Source organism: Sciurus vulgaris (assembly GCF_902686455.1).
Source record: "Sciurus vulgaris genome assembly, chromosome: 10".
NCBI lineage: Eukaryota > Metazoa > Chordata > Mammalia > Rodentia > Sciuridae > Sciurus > Sciurus vulgaris.
Window position 1 is genome coordinate 56023033 of NC_136470.1, and position 14014 is coordinate 56037046.

The following is a 14014-nucleotide window of genomic DNA, read 5'->3' on the forward strand; positions in this document are numbered from 1 at the left end:
TGTACTTACCTTACTCTTTCTATTTAATTGGGGTCAATGTTAGTAATGAGAGTGAGCCTTACATTTTTTTTCTTGCCCTTTTTTATATTAATTTTTATTTGCTTTAAGTATTTGTACATGACAGTAGAATGCATTTATATATTTTGATATCAATTATACCCTATTATCTCAAATTAACTCAGATTGTCATATTGAAAGTTCTATTTCTGTTAGGGATTAACAGAAAACAGACCTAAATTTTTAAGGAAGATATATAATAATATTAGCATGAGTATAACATATTGAGTTTGTATTGTAACTTTATCCATGAAACATACTTTTATAATTCCATGTCTTTACACATTAGTTTGAAGAACATCAGCTTGGTGGGATGTTCTTCACAACCTTGTAGGTAATAGATTTGTATACTTAAAGAATGAATACATCTAGAATATCATGAAACAAGTAATAACTCCACAACTACACTGTTGTCCTTGTCTTTACCAAGTTAGCTTTTAAAGAAAAATTAAGAAGCTGTAGTGTTGTGCAATGTTCTAAAACTCAGTGTTTCTTTACCAGAGTTGTACAAAGCTTATTCCTTAAAACTAGTCTCTCAACATAATAAACTAAGGACTGGGGTGTTGGCTTAGTGGTACAGCATATATGTAGCATTTGTGAGGCCATGGATTTGATCTTCAGCACCACATGAATCAATCAATCAATCAATCAGTAATACAATGTAATGGTATTTTGCCCATCTACAACAAAAAAATTAAGAAAACTTTACAAACACAAGAAATTCTCTAGGTAGATAAGAGCAGATTAATGTTTTAAGAAACTTTTATTAATTCAAGAAATAGAAAAAAAAAATTTTATGTCAGTATATTAATTTTTGACCCTAGGAAAGAGTCTTAAATAATTTTACTTATATTGATAATTACATATAACCAACTTATTTACATGTAAACATTTTGAAATTTAATTTCCACAAAACTTCTGCAAATTACCTAGACATTTGACTTTACCACAAAATGAATTTCTTATCCAGAAACATTTCTTTTTTCTTCTACTTTCCCTGATAAAATAAATGTCCATAACTAGAACTTTTTTGATGTCTCCTTTAAAAATTCATATTCTAAAACAATATTTATGAATTTGATAAATTTGTGCAAATTACCTGAAGGAATTTAGGAAGTGCAAAGTACTTGATTTTCGATTTAGTGGTGAGGGTTTAGTACTATAACTTTTCAAATTAATCAGCTGTCTTAACTGTGCCCGTGTGTTGGGCCAAGGGTAGGCGGCCTAGAGGTCCCGGTAGGAGAGGCCTCAGGATGTGGTGTTGATGGAGTTCAGAACAGATAGACCCTGAATCCTGCTTCTTCTCCCCTAGGAGCTTTACCAGCACTGCAGGTGGCTAAACAACTGCATGGGAATTCCATATTGTTTTATCTTAAATGCCATTTCTAGCGTTTCATGTGTAGCATAACATGGGTATTAAGAATAGGCCCTTTTTTATTTTTTAGAGGTCCTGGGAATTGAAACCAGGTGCTCTCTGCCACTGAGCTACATCCCCAGTCCTTTGGATCTTCATATTTATTTTTTTACTGCATATGGATTTCCATTTTTCCTAGCACCATTTGTTGAACAGGCTATCTTTTCTCCATTGAATGTGTTTGACTCCTTTGTCTAGTATGAAGTAACTGTATTCATGTGGGTTTATCCCTGTGTCTTCTCTTCCATATCATTGGACTGCCTGTCTATTTTAGTGCCAATAAAATGACATTTATTGGCTCTGTAGTGTAGTTTAGTTTATTGCTCTGTAGTGTAGTTTAAGTTCTGGTATTGTGATACCTCCTGCTTCATTGTTCCTGCTGAGGATTGTTTTGGCTATTGGAGATTTCTTATTCTTCCAGATGAAGTTCATGATTGCTTTCTATTTCTATGAGGAATGTCATTGTGATTTTAATTGGAATTTTATTGAATCCCCGTAGCACCTTTGGTAGAATGGCTATTTTGAAGAGATTAAGTCTGCCTATCCAGGAACATGGGAGACATTTAATCTTCTAAGGTTTTCTTCAAATTCTTCCTTTAGTGTTCTATAATTTTCATTGTAGAGCTCTTTCACCTCTTTTGTTAGATTGATTGCCAAGTATTTTTTTCTGAAGTTATTGTGATACATCTTTGTCTGGTTTTGGTATCAGAGTGACACTAGCTTCATAGAATGAGTTTGGAAGGGTTCCCTCTATTGCATTCTCTGCAATACTTTGAGGAGTACTGGTATTAGTTGTTCTTTAAAGGTCTTGTAGAATTCGGCTGAGAATCCATCTGCTCCTACCTTTATTGGTTGGTAGTCTTTTGATGACTTATTCTAAATTCAGTGCTTGCAATTGATGTGTTTAAATTGTGTACGTCTTCGTGATTCAGTTTGGGAGGATCATAAATCTCTAAAAATTTGTCAGTGTCTTTGATATTTTCTATTTTACATTATAATATTTTGAATGAGATTCTCAGTAGTTAGAAATAATGTGCAGACTTTGTTGTTCTACCCTAATGGTAATAAGAATAAAATACAACTAACTATTCCCAAATGTACCATTCATCATTTTAGTTCATATTCAGAAACCATTGGGCAAAGAAAATTTTAAAATCTCTTCTTCTTTTTGTTGTTAAGGAAGGCAAGATTTTATTCTTACTTTCTTTAAGAAAATGTTTTCTGTTGTAAATGGAGACGATGACATCATTCCGTGTACTTACTTTTAATTGTGGTGGTTTTCTGTGTGTCTGTTTCTTTTGTTCATTTCAGGTCTGGGGATCAGGCCTAGAGTCTCACTTATGCTAGGCAAGTTCTTTACTAATGAGCACTACCACTAACGTATTATTTCATTACTGATGCCAGGTTGTGCATATAGGTTAACATAAAACCTAACAGAGAAGAAATGAAGAGGATGTTGGTTCATCACCTTGACAATTCCCTGAATGCAACCAGACCACCCTCATTAATACCTGCTTCTCTCAGGGGCTCATATATTTAGACTTCTAAGTACCTTAGGGTTCAAATGCAAATAACTGCAAGTTTATTCACTACTACTGAAGTAATTTCTAAAGAATTTATTCTTATTTATCAAGTACTGTGTACTGTTAGGCATTTAAACCTGAAGAGCCTAGAAGTTGTATGGACTCATCCATCATTTTATAAGAGAGCACTGAAGATGAAGTTTAAAACTCCATGGCACAGGATGGGCCTGTAACTCAGTTGTAGACCATTTGTGTAGCATACACATTGCCCTGGATTTGATCCCCAGCTTGGAATTGGCAGATGTCTGCAGTCTCAGCAGTTCTGGCCAACACAGAAAGGCCTCACCTAAAACAAACAAACAAAAAAGTCTCTAGGAAAAAACGTCCTGATGGGAGATTATCTGATAAGGTCTCCAGATGAAATCAGAGTATGGCAGGGATATTGCTACGAATTAAGATATGATATTTTCAGCGCTTTGTATTTGAGAGGAGGTTTTTCTTTATAAATGTTCAGTGTTGCAGGGGTTTGGGTGAGGGCTAGAGGTAGTGCTCAAGCCATAAGTACTACTCTAACTACACTGTGAACTAGGTATTGGGACTTTTCAGGAATGTTCATTGATATGTGTTTTCTTTTGTTCAGTGCTTACAGGCATTGGAGTTTTTACATGCTAATCATGTCATTCATAGAGACATCAAAAGTGACAATGTCCTTTTGGGAATGGTGGATCAGTGAAACTTAGTGAGTAACAAGTGGAGAAAAGCATTTACTTTTTTGCACTTTCCTCACTTTTTAATGTAAAATCTCTTCTGTTAACATTTTTCAGAATTAATATAAAGAAAGGGAAAGAATCAAGTGGTAAAGGCCATAAACTGGGAACTAGATTGGGTTTAAACAGCAGATTTGCTACTCTTTGCTGAATTAATTTGCTGGGCAAATTAATCTCTTTGTGTCTCTTTTCCAATTTATTCACTGAGGAGGATAGTAGTACCAACTTCAGAACATTTAAGGAGTTTAAAAATGGAAATGTCAGAAAACCATGCCTGAGACTGTGATAGCATTGATACTATTTTGAAGAGATGAATTTGAATTTGTTTCTGCCATCAGTTAGACTAGTTTTTTCTGATTGTACTCTTCATCAATATCTGAGATTTGTACAGTATATCTTCATCAAGGAGAAGGCTATATGACCATAATGTCAGAGATGACAAGGGACATATCCCACTTTTCAATGTTTTTTCACCTTGAGACACAGTAGAGTCATGAAAATCATCCTGAACTTCTTTCCTGTGTTCCTAATCTCTGAATTCCTGCCCTACCTCTGTAGGTCTCAAGTAGAACTATGAAACTACAACCTCTAAAGGTTATTCAATCAGGTCCTCAAAATATAAGATTGTATCTTTGAATTATCTTAGTGGGAAAATTGTAATTAGATAATCATATCCATTTTTGGATAATGTTTTGTGATGACTTGGGCATTTACTATGTAAATGATCTTAGGTGAATTAACTAAAACTCTATATGCCTTGTTTTCCTGTAATTGACAATGAGAATATTTGTAATAGTAAGCAGGGCCTGGAATTGTCGCTCAGTAGTAGAGAGCTTGCCTAGCATGGATGAGGCCCTGGGTTCAATCTTCAGGCCTGCATATAAAAAATTATACAAAATAAAACATCCATTGACAACTAAAGATATTTAAAAAAAAATAGAGAGCATACCTTGAGTTGGGCACAGTATGGCATGCCTATAATCCCAGTGATTTTGGAAGCTGAGGCAGGAAGATCACAAGTTCAAAGCCAGCCTCAGCAACTTAGTGAAGCCCTAAGCAACTTAATGAGACCCTATCTGAAGACTGATAAAAAGCACTGGAGATGTTGGTCAGTGGTCAAGCAATCGTGGGTTCTATCCCTGGAAAAATGCCCCCCACCAAAAAAAAAAAAACAAAGCAAAACAAAAAAAAAAAAAAAGAAACGTATGTGAGGCTGAGTTTACAGATCATGGTAAAGCACTTACTTAGTATGCATAAGACCCTGGAATTAATTCACCACCAACACACACACACACACACACACACACACACACACACACACACAGCCACAACCACACACACAGAAATGAATAAATTCAACAGAAATCTCCCATGTTTGGCTTGCTGGCACACCCCTATAATTTCAGCAACTCTGGAGGATGAGGCAGGGGATTGAAACTTCAAAGTCAGCTTCAGCCACATAGCAAGGTCCTAAATCAGCTTACTCAGATCCATTCTGTACAGAAAATAATTTTAAAAGTCTGGAGACGTGGTTCAATGTATAAGTGTCAATTCAAAGAAAATGTAAATTTCCTACAACCAATAGGAAAAAAATTACCTATTTCATTTATTTATTTATTTATTTATTTATTTATTTATTTTTGCAGTGCTGCAGATAACCTATTTCTTATAGTTATTATGAGGATTAGATATTTTAACAAGTACCTGGAATGGTACTGCACTTTTATAAACATGAATTTCATTAAAATCATTATTTTTCCTAACATTAGTCTTCTCATATTCACCCCTATAAATTACTCCATTTATGCACCACAATTAGTAAAAGTATATTCTATGCAACATAGTACAGAAAAACTAAAACTATCTTAAATGTCCAACAGTAAAGGAATGGTACTTTGGTATATTTATACACTCTAATATTGTTTTTAAATTTGGCACATAAATGTACTAATATGGAAGGATCTCTGAAAAAAATACCTTACAAAATATCCTATTTAATTGAAAGCTATCAAGCATTTCATAGCTTTTATTCATTCCTATGTAAATACAAAATAGGCTGAAGGTTACAGACCTGATGTCAGTATTTCATAAGTCACTGAATGGCTTTAACAGTAGAAGAGAAGATTTTAAATACTCATCCTGACTCTGCACAAATTCAATCTCAAGTACTACAGTAGGTTTTCTATTCCTCAGTGTACTTGAGATAGATGGAGTAGATTAATGCTGGTGAGTACCTTGACAGTGCAACTGCACTTAAATATGTTTTTTTCTTCTAAGCTCTCTGCTAAATTGTATGCTTAATCATTCTAGTATCTCTTTATTTTCTTCTAAATAAGTTTCAGTGTCTTGACCTTTGCCTGATTCACTGCATTTTGGTTTGGTGTCCACCTTTGGTGATTTTTACCCACTTTTTGGACCTCTTTCAGTTTTAATATATCATTTTGAATAAAATATATTCTTCAGGATAAAAACCCTCCTAATAATTTGCTCTTTATTGTAGGAAGGAAAAGCAAAATTGGAAGTATGTAACATCATCAATATACTTTAATCCCAATTTGGATTAGTTTATTATTAAATTCTTTAAAAAAAAAAAAAAACAATAAAAGTGCCTAATAGTCAAAATGTAATTATGTCATCTGAGCTGGGCTGTTTTATAAAACCATTCCTAGAACTATTAACTCTAGATGTTTCGTCTTTGTATCTTAGCCGACTTTAGATTCTGTGCTCACAACATCCCTGAGCAGAATAAATGCACTTTTGTGCTTGGAACACCTTGCTGGATGGCACCAGAAGTGGTTAGAGGGAAAAGTTATGGCCCTAAAGTGGATATCTGGTCTCTGGGTATCATGGCGATTGAGATGGTCGAAGGAGAGCCTCCATACCTCCGGGAAGGCCCCTCAAGGGTAAGACCAATTTAATGCCAACTTTTCCTTAAGATGTTGGTAGAACTTCCTTCTGTTGTTCATTGATCCAGAATATAGAATCAGATCTTAAGAAAAGTAATCTGGCCTTATTTTGAATCTACACATCATATTACTTTTGATTTATAAAGCTGAAGGTATAGGCTAAAGAGAGTAGATTTTTTATTAGTAAGCAGTACTGTTTCTTGGTAGGAGTAAATGGAAGAATAGTCTTAACTTTGTACATAGTTGGTGTACCCTAGTTGGATACCTTTGTTTTAAAATAAGTTGTTTAGTTGTCAATGGATCTTTCATGTTATTGATTTTTATGTGTTGCTGAGTATGGAACCCAGGGGCTAGCACATGCCAGGCAAGCATGTCCCACTTCTCCACACCTCCAGCCATAGATGCTTTTACTGCAAAGTTAGAGGTAGCTTTCCTACACATCTTTGTGTCCTGGATATGGAAATCATGTTATCAACTTTCATCTTCAGCCTCTGAACATTAATGTCCAGAAAAGAGGAAAGCAAGACGACACCTCTGAGAAAGGTGTATAACTGATACATTTCATGTCCATTCTCAAACAGAGTAGACTTAAAACACATATAGATAATCTAGCTGTTGAGGTGAAGAACTTTGCCCATCATCCCACCTGTGTTGTGATCCCACATCAATAATTATTAAGTAAATATAAACCAAAACCAGAGAACACCACTTTACACCTCATGTCAGACAACAATCAGTGCTGGTGAGAATGTGGGACAATTGGAATTGTTGGCCAGGTTCAGTGGTGCACACCTGTAATCCCAGGTACTTGGCAGACTGAGGTAAGAGGATTGCAAGTTTTAAGGCAGCCTGGGGAGCCTCACAAAACTCCTTCCCAAATAAAAAAAAGCAGGCTGAATGTAGTTTTTAGAAGAACACTTCTGAGTATAACTCTTAATACTACAAAAATAAAATTTAAAAAAGCAAAATTGGAACTCTCATATACTGCTGGTAGGAATTTAAATAAGTGCTTTAGAAACAATTTGACAGTCCTTACAATGTTAATATTCAGTTACCACATGACCTAGCAATTTCAATAACAGGGTATATATTTAAGAGAATGAAAAGCATATGTCCTTGGAGCTGGGAGAAGTAGCTCAATAGTTCAGTGCCCAGCATGCACATGGCTCTGGGTTAAATCTACAATACTGCGAAAAGGAAAAAGGCAGCAATAGCATATGTGCACACAAAACTTGCACCAACTGTTCATAGCAGTATTTATAGAAGAGCAAAAAGTGTCAACCACCCAATTAGCAGTCATTTGATGAACAGTGGAATATTATTTGGCTATAACAGGGAAGGAGTTACTGATGAGTGTGTAACATTGACTCTTGAAAGTATTAGGCTCAGCAAAAAAAGGACAGACAACAGAGGAAATGGGATTTGGATATTCTTTCCTGAATGCTTTTTGCCCCACTGCCAAAGATTCCAGTTCATGTAAGAAGCTATAATACTTTTCAGGTGATTTCTGAACAATTTTCAAAAACCTCTAGTTTCATATATCCATTAAGTCAATATTAAATTTTGTAGCTGTCTTGTGCTAGGCAGTATTTAATTTGCTATCTAGAGAACCAAAAAAAAAATCCTGCTGTTGTAGTACCTACATTCTATTGGAAGGAGAGAAACAATAAGGTGTATTAGAATAATTCATTAGGAATCAACACTTTCTTTTACCATTGATTTTTAATTTGTTCTAATGAGTTATACATGAGGGTAGAATGCATGCTCGATACACATTAGTTAAACTCAGGAACCAACCGAGATGAACTTACACAGATGAATGGATAAACCAAAGGACTCTTTAAGTGCTCTGCCATGTAAGTGGGGACAGAGAGAGAGAAAGAGAGAGAGAGAGTCAGGCACAGGTTCTCTTGTAAAAGCGTGCGTGCATTTGGAGTGCTTCACTGAGGAGAAATATGGACATAGGATGTAAGAGAGTGATTCTTATTTACTTAGAGAAGATCATGCCAAGGAGAAGAAAGAACAATTACAAAACCCCTGAAATAGGAATGTTCCAGGTGCATTCAAAGATCTTTAAGGATTTCAGCATAGTTACAGTGCACTGAGCAAACAATACACATAAGGTGGTCAGGGAAAGGAGGCATTGTGTAGTGCTTTGTGAGGTTTCTGAATTTTATCTCAGATGGGAATTCTGACTTTTACTGTATATATAGGGAAACCATTGGAATGTTCTGAGGAGAGGCATGAAATGGTCTCACTTAAATTTTAAGAGGCACACATAGTTGCTTTGTTAAGGAGAATTTCTCAAGGAAGGCAAAGGGAGAAGCAGGATGCCCAGTTAGGCAGCTGCTGTAATAAGTCAGGCCAGAAATAACAGTAATATAGATCAGAATGGTATCCATGGAGATGATACAAAAACATCATCAGATTCTGCATGTATTTTGACAAAAGAGTCTATGTAAAAGAAGAGTTGTGATTTTTCCAAGAGTTTAGCCTAAGCAAGGTGAAGGATGAAAAGGAAGTTTCCGTAGTTGACATGGGAAGGACTGCAGAAGAGAGGAGATGTTTGGCAGTTAGTTGTGTGGTTAGTGGACAACATCTTAATGTATTTAGACATGTTAAGATTTGGAATCCTAGTGAGATGGTCAAGTGGATATGTTGAAGAGTGTGTGGGTTATGCAGGTGTGGGATCCAGGTGATTGATAGAAACTTGAGTCTCCTTAGCTACAGATATTTCCTAAAGTTGCAAGGCAGGATGAGGACACAAGCGCAAGTGTGTATAGACAGACAAAAAGAGAGCTGGCACCCTGACGCAGGTCATATCTAAGAGTTGATGAAGTAGACCTGCAAGGGGATTAAGAAGGAATGGTAGAAAATATAAGTGAAACTAGATAAAGAAATACCTTGAAATCCACAGAAAAAAAAAGTGAAGGAGAGATCTGCTTGGCAGACACTACAGTTACTTCCATTAAGATGAAGACTGAGTCTTGATCAATTTAGATAAAATTTTGGTGAAAACTTGATGAATGGGGTCATTGTCTTATCCAAATTATGAAACAGGGACCAGATAAACACCCCTACCAGATCTTCTGCTAGAAACTACATTATATAAATCAGTGTTATTCTAGACACTGCAGAATACAATGAATGAAGGACAGTGATGTCTGAAAGTGAGTAGCAACTGAGGTCAACCATCCAACTGCCCTAGTTTCCAGGCCATGTACAGATAGAGATAAGCCAGATGGGGCATTGGTGGAAAAGCGATGATAGGAGGAAAGCTGAAGCATCCCAAGATCTTTGGAGGGCACCCCTTAAGCATTCAACAGAGAATGGTGTGAAGAACCAAATGGTTAGAAGAACTCTGATGTATAATTATCTGATCAGGTTGTAAAGGACTGGGCTGAGGTACAGTTCAGTGGTAGAGTATGTGACTAGCATGCACAAAACCCTCAATTCAACCACATCACTAGAAATAAACCCTAGGACTAGCTGAGATGGTGACCACCCTCGTCCCAGCCTGTTGGAAGGCTGAGGGATCATGTAGCTCACTTCTGGGTAACATAGTTAGATCCCCAGCTCAGAGAATCTAGATGGGAAAGAGAAGCTCCTGCCACATGTGCAGGCCCTGGTTAGTACCTGTTTCCATCAGCCACCATGGAAAACCTAGCCTTTCACATATACTGAGTAGAAGACTCACAAGAGCCTGTCTCCATGATGGGAGATTAATCACCCTTAAATTAAACACTGTTTCATTTCCACCTCACAAATATTAGAAAAGAAATCCTTATAGCTTATAAGTTAATCCCAGAACACACCTAGTAATATTTATATGGCCACAACTACAGCCATGGTTATACTCAGGCCTCAGAAGAGGCTAGTCTTCAGCATCTTCTGCTGTCTCCAAGAGAAGTCTTGTTGTACCCCAGTGAAACCAGTTAAATCCCATATGTCATCAACTATCAGTAGATCCAGAATCTGACACTTATGGGCTGGTCATGTATGAGCTTGACTGTGCATTCCCAGGCTCGATCTGGAAAAGCACCTTGGCCTGCAGGTACGGCAGTTGTCCAGGCATCAGTGAGAAAGGAATCCTGCATGAGAAGGGTGAGTATTGTGCATCAGGTGCTCTCAAGACACCAGGAATCTAAGAAGATCCACGTGTATCAGAGCCTGTCCAGACGATGAAGGGCCATGACCCAACACAAAGCAGATTCTCATGGAACACCCACAAGATGAAGGCAGACAAGACATGTGAGAATCTTGCCTGACCTGGCTGAGGCACATGCATGTGAAACACGAAAGAACACAAGATTTGTTAAGATCATCTGGAGGGGAAGAAATGAAGAGGAGATCATCAAGATTGTTCAAAGATGAGGAGAGCCAGAAAAAAAGCTCTACCTCCTATATGGCCTCCATGGTTATATAGGTCAGTCATTCAAAGAAAAGAAGCTTTGATCAGCCTGGAAAACATAAGAGAATATATATAGGAATCCAGAAGTGGCCAGGACTAAGAAGCACCCAGATATCCAACGTTTTGAGAGACAAAGGGGTAGGAAAACCAAGTTCATCTTGAGGAGCAAATATTCAGCTGAAACAACCCAGAAGTGATACAGAAAAAAGAATTAGCACACAAGGTCAATAAAATAGTTTTTATAATTATGGTCCAAGTATTAAAGAGTCAGATATTTGGAAGACATATTTTTAACAGACCCAAATGTAAGTTAGTTTTGTATTGTTGTTTGGATATGAAGTGTCCCTGAAGAGCTCCTGTGTTAATGCAGGACTGTTTGTAAGTGAAATGAGAGCATTGGGAGAGTCATCACAGTCAGTCTCTCCTAGTTTGAAGGCACTGGGTGGTACCTGCAGGACTGTGGTTGGAGGAGATGGGACCCTGGAGGCTGCCCTCCAAGGGTTCATTTTCCCTGTTCTCTGTTTTCCCGTTCTCCCACTCTGTGCTTTCTGGTCACCTTGAGCAGAACAGCACTCCTCCTTCAAGCCCTCTCTCATGATGTTCTGTTTCACATTGAGCCCACAGCAATGGAATCCGTGTACCATGGACTAACCCTCTGATACTGTGAGCCAAATACCTGTTCCTCTAAGATTTGTATTCAGGCATTTTGTCCCTTTGACACAAAACTGACTAGCACATTATGGAGACTATAATATTTTTGGTTGGATTAGTGATAGATTTTCTTAGCAATAGAAGTGAGCCACATTGAACCAGAAAGACAGAGGGAAAAAAATTTAAATGAAGTACAACCAGTGAGCTGGGAGACAGTTTCAAGTGTTTTAGTAAATTTGGAATGAAGTTATGAAAGAAAAAAATCAACCCAGAAATCTACCTTTCAAAATCTATACAACAGGTTTCTCAAATATATGAAAGTTGAATGTACTTCTAACTATATGGATAAATATATGAATTTTAGTTATGTGTATATCTTTAAAAGTTAAAATTACTTACATAATAATAATAACGGTGATGACAGGAGATATGCATTTGTAAAATGACAATAAATCTTCAGGGCCAAGGGAAGAACCCTAGGGACTTTGTCCTATGTCACAGGATGTATCACTTGAAGATAGAAGGGAAGAGTATGGGCATTGAAAGATGTATATATTAAATGGCAAATTTGAGAGCTGTGACTAATAGCTAAAGATCAATAAAACACAAAAAAGGGGGAATTCCAGGGCTGGAAATTTCGCAATAGTGGAGATTTACATAGTGCGTAAGGACCTAAATTCAACCACTACCCCCTCAAAATAAAACTTTAAATGAAAAAGCCATGCTGCAATGTGTACAAATATCAAAACATCACATTGTACACCATATTTATATATATATATATATATATATATATATATCAGTACTCAATGAAAAATAAACGTTTAAATTTAAAAAGAGGCTAGATCAAGGGAGGTACATCTTCTGGGGCAACTGAGAGAGTAGCTTAACCAAAGCAAATGCAATTTGATCATCAATATACAGTTGTGAGGAATTATAACTTGAAATTTAAAATAAATATTTGAGTTCTTTCTGATAAAAATATTTAATAAATACATTTGGGAAAAGAGCAGAGCAATCACCCATGCTGAGGAATTCTAACATTTCTGTGGATATTCCACCATGCAGGAAGTAGAGGACAACTCAGGGATGGACTGAATATAGTGACTGCCAGTGAACAGAGCATGGAAAGGGAAGAGATGCTTCCCAGTGGAAACACTTACCTAGACATTGGTGAGGTGATAAGGTCAACCTGAGCAGTCATAAATCATGTTGCTAGTATGTCCCCTTCATATGGTGCAATGAAGAGTAGTGTTGCCAGGCATGGTGGCCAAGCTAGTGAGACAAGAGGGTCACAATTTGGAGGCAAGACTCCACAATGTAGTGATACCCTGTCTCTAAGTTTAAAATGAAAAGCACAGGTGCTGTAACTCAGTGGGAGAGCACTTCTGGGATCAATCGCCAGTACTACAAGAGAAGAAAAAGAAAGTAAAGAAAGTGGCACTGTTAATCCTGCGACCTTCCTCTCAAAAGCCCATAGTTGTGAGATAACCATACCAAAGACAGACACATTGTATTGGAGGGGTATCCTACACAGGATTATGTAGTACCTGACTGGGGCTCCTCAAAACTCTCCACAGTCACCAAAATCAAGGGAAGTCTGAGATATCCCAACAGCCAAGAGGCAGCAAAGGAGACATGACAACTGAATGCATGTGTCTTAGGACAGGAATGGAGAGTAGGAGAGTGAGTGGAGTAGGGAGATGTAGAGTGACTGCTGAAGGCACCAAGAGCCCATGTGAGGTTAGTGGATGTCAATGGTAAGTGATGCCAGCCATTGCAGATAAGTGGTGATTATCTACTACATTGAGCTGATGGATACAGGAAAGAAGTCCACACTTGTAAGCACATCTTAGCCAGATAAATGCTGTCAAGTGAGTGGGAGAGGGTCATGGGAGGGACATGAGAAAGATACAATGATCACTGAAAATCCTATGGGATTTCAGGTCCCAGTGGAGTCAGAGGATTGCTGACCTTGGAGTACTGGGTGTTCAAAAGATAGGAGGTAGAGGCAGAAACATGGTCAGGGTGGTGGTTGCTGGTATCTGTCCTGGTAGAGGGAAGGACATAGTGTATAAGGTGAGAAAGGCAAGCTCCTGAGAGCATGAGAGCAGAGGAAAAGGATCTGCAGCAGGCATCTGTGTAGCTAGTGAAGTAGCCACCAGTCAGGACAGGAGTAATGTGAGAGGTAACAGTGCAAAGAGCTGTGATCTCAAAGGAGTGAGGAGGGAATAACCTGGGGTTTAGTAAGCATTGAAAACAAGGAAAGGTACATTTGTCTTGAA

The 14014-nt window shown here is 37.4% G+C and overlaps 1 pseudogene across 1 annotated transcript in view; it reads left to right on the top strand.

Annotated features, from left to right (window-relative positions):
• The window catches only part of LOC306637629 (serine/threonine-protein kinase PAK 2-like), a 103624-nt pseudogene that overhangs the window by 18811 nt on the left and 70799 nt on the right, over positions 1-14014 (top strand). Inside the window, exons 3-4 of the transcript XR_013766772.1 lie at positions 3635-3733; positions 6468-6664. The product of XR_013766772.1 is annotated as a serine/threonine-protein kinase PAK 2-like (transcript). The remainder of the gene's footprint in view (positions 1-3634; positions 3734-6467; positions 6665-14014) is intronic.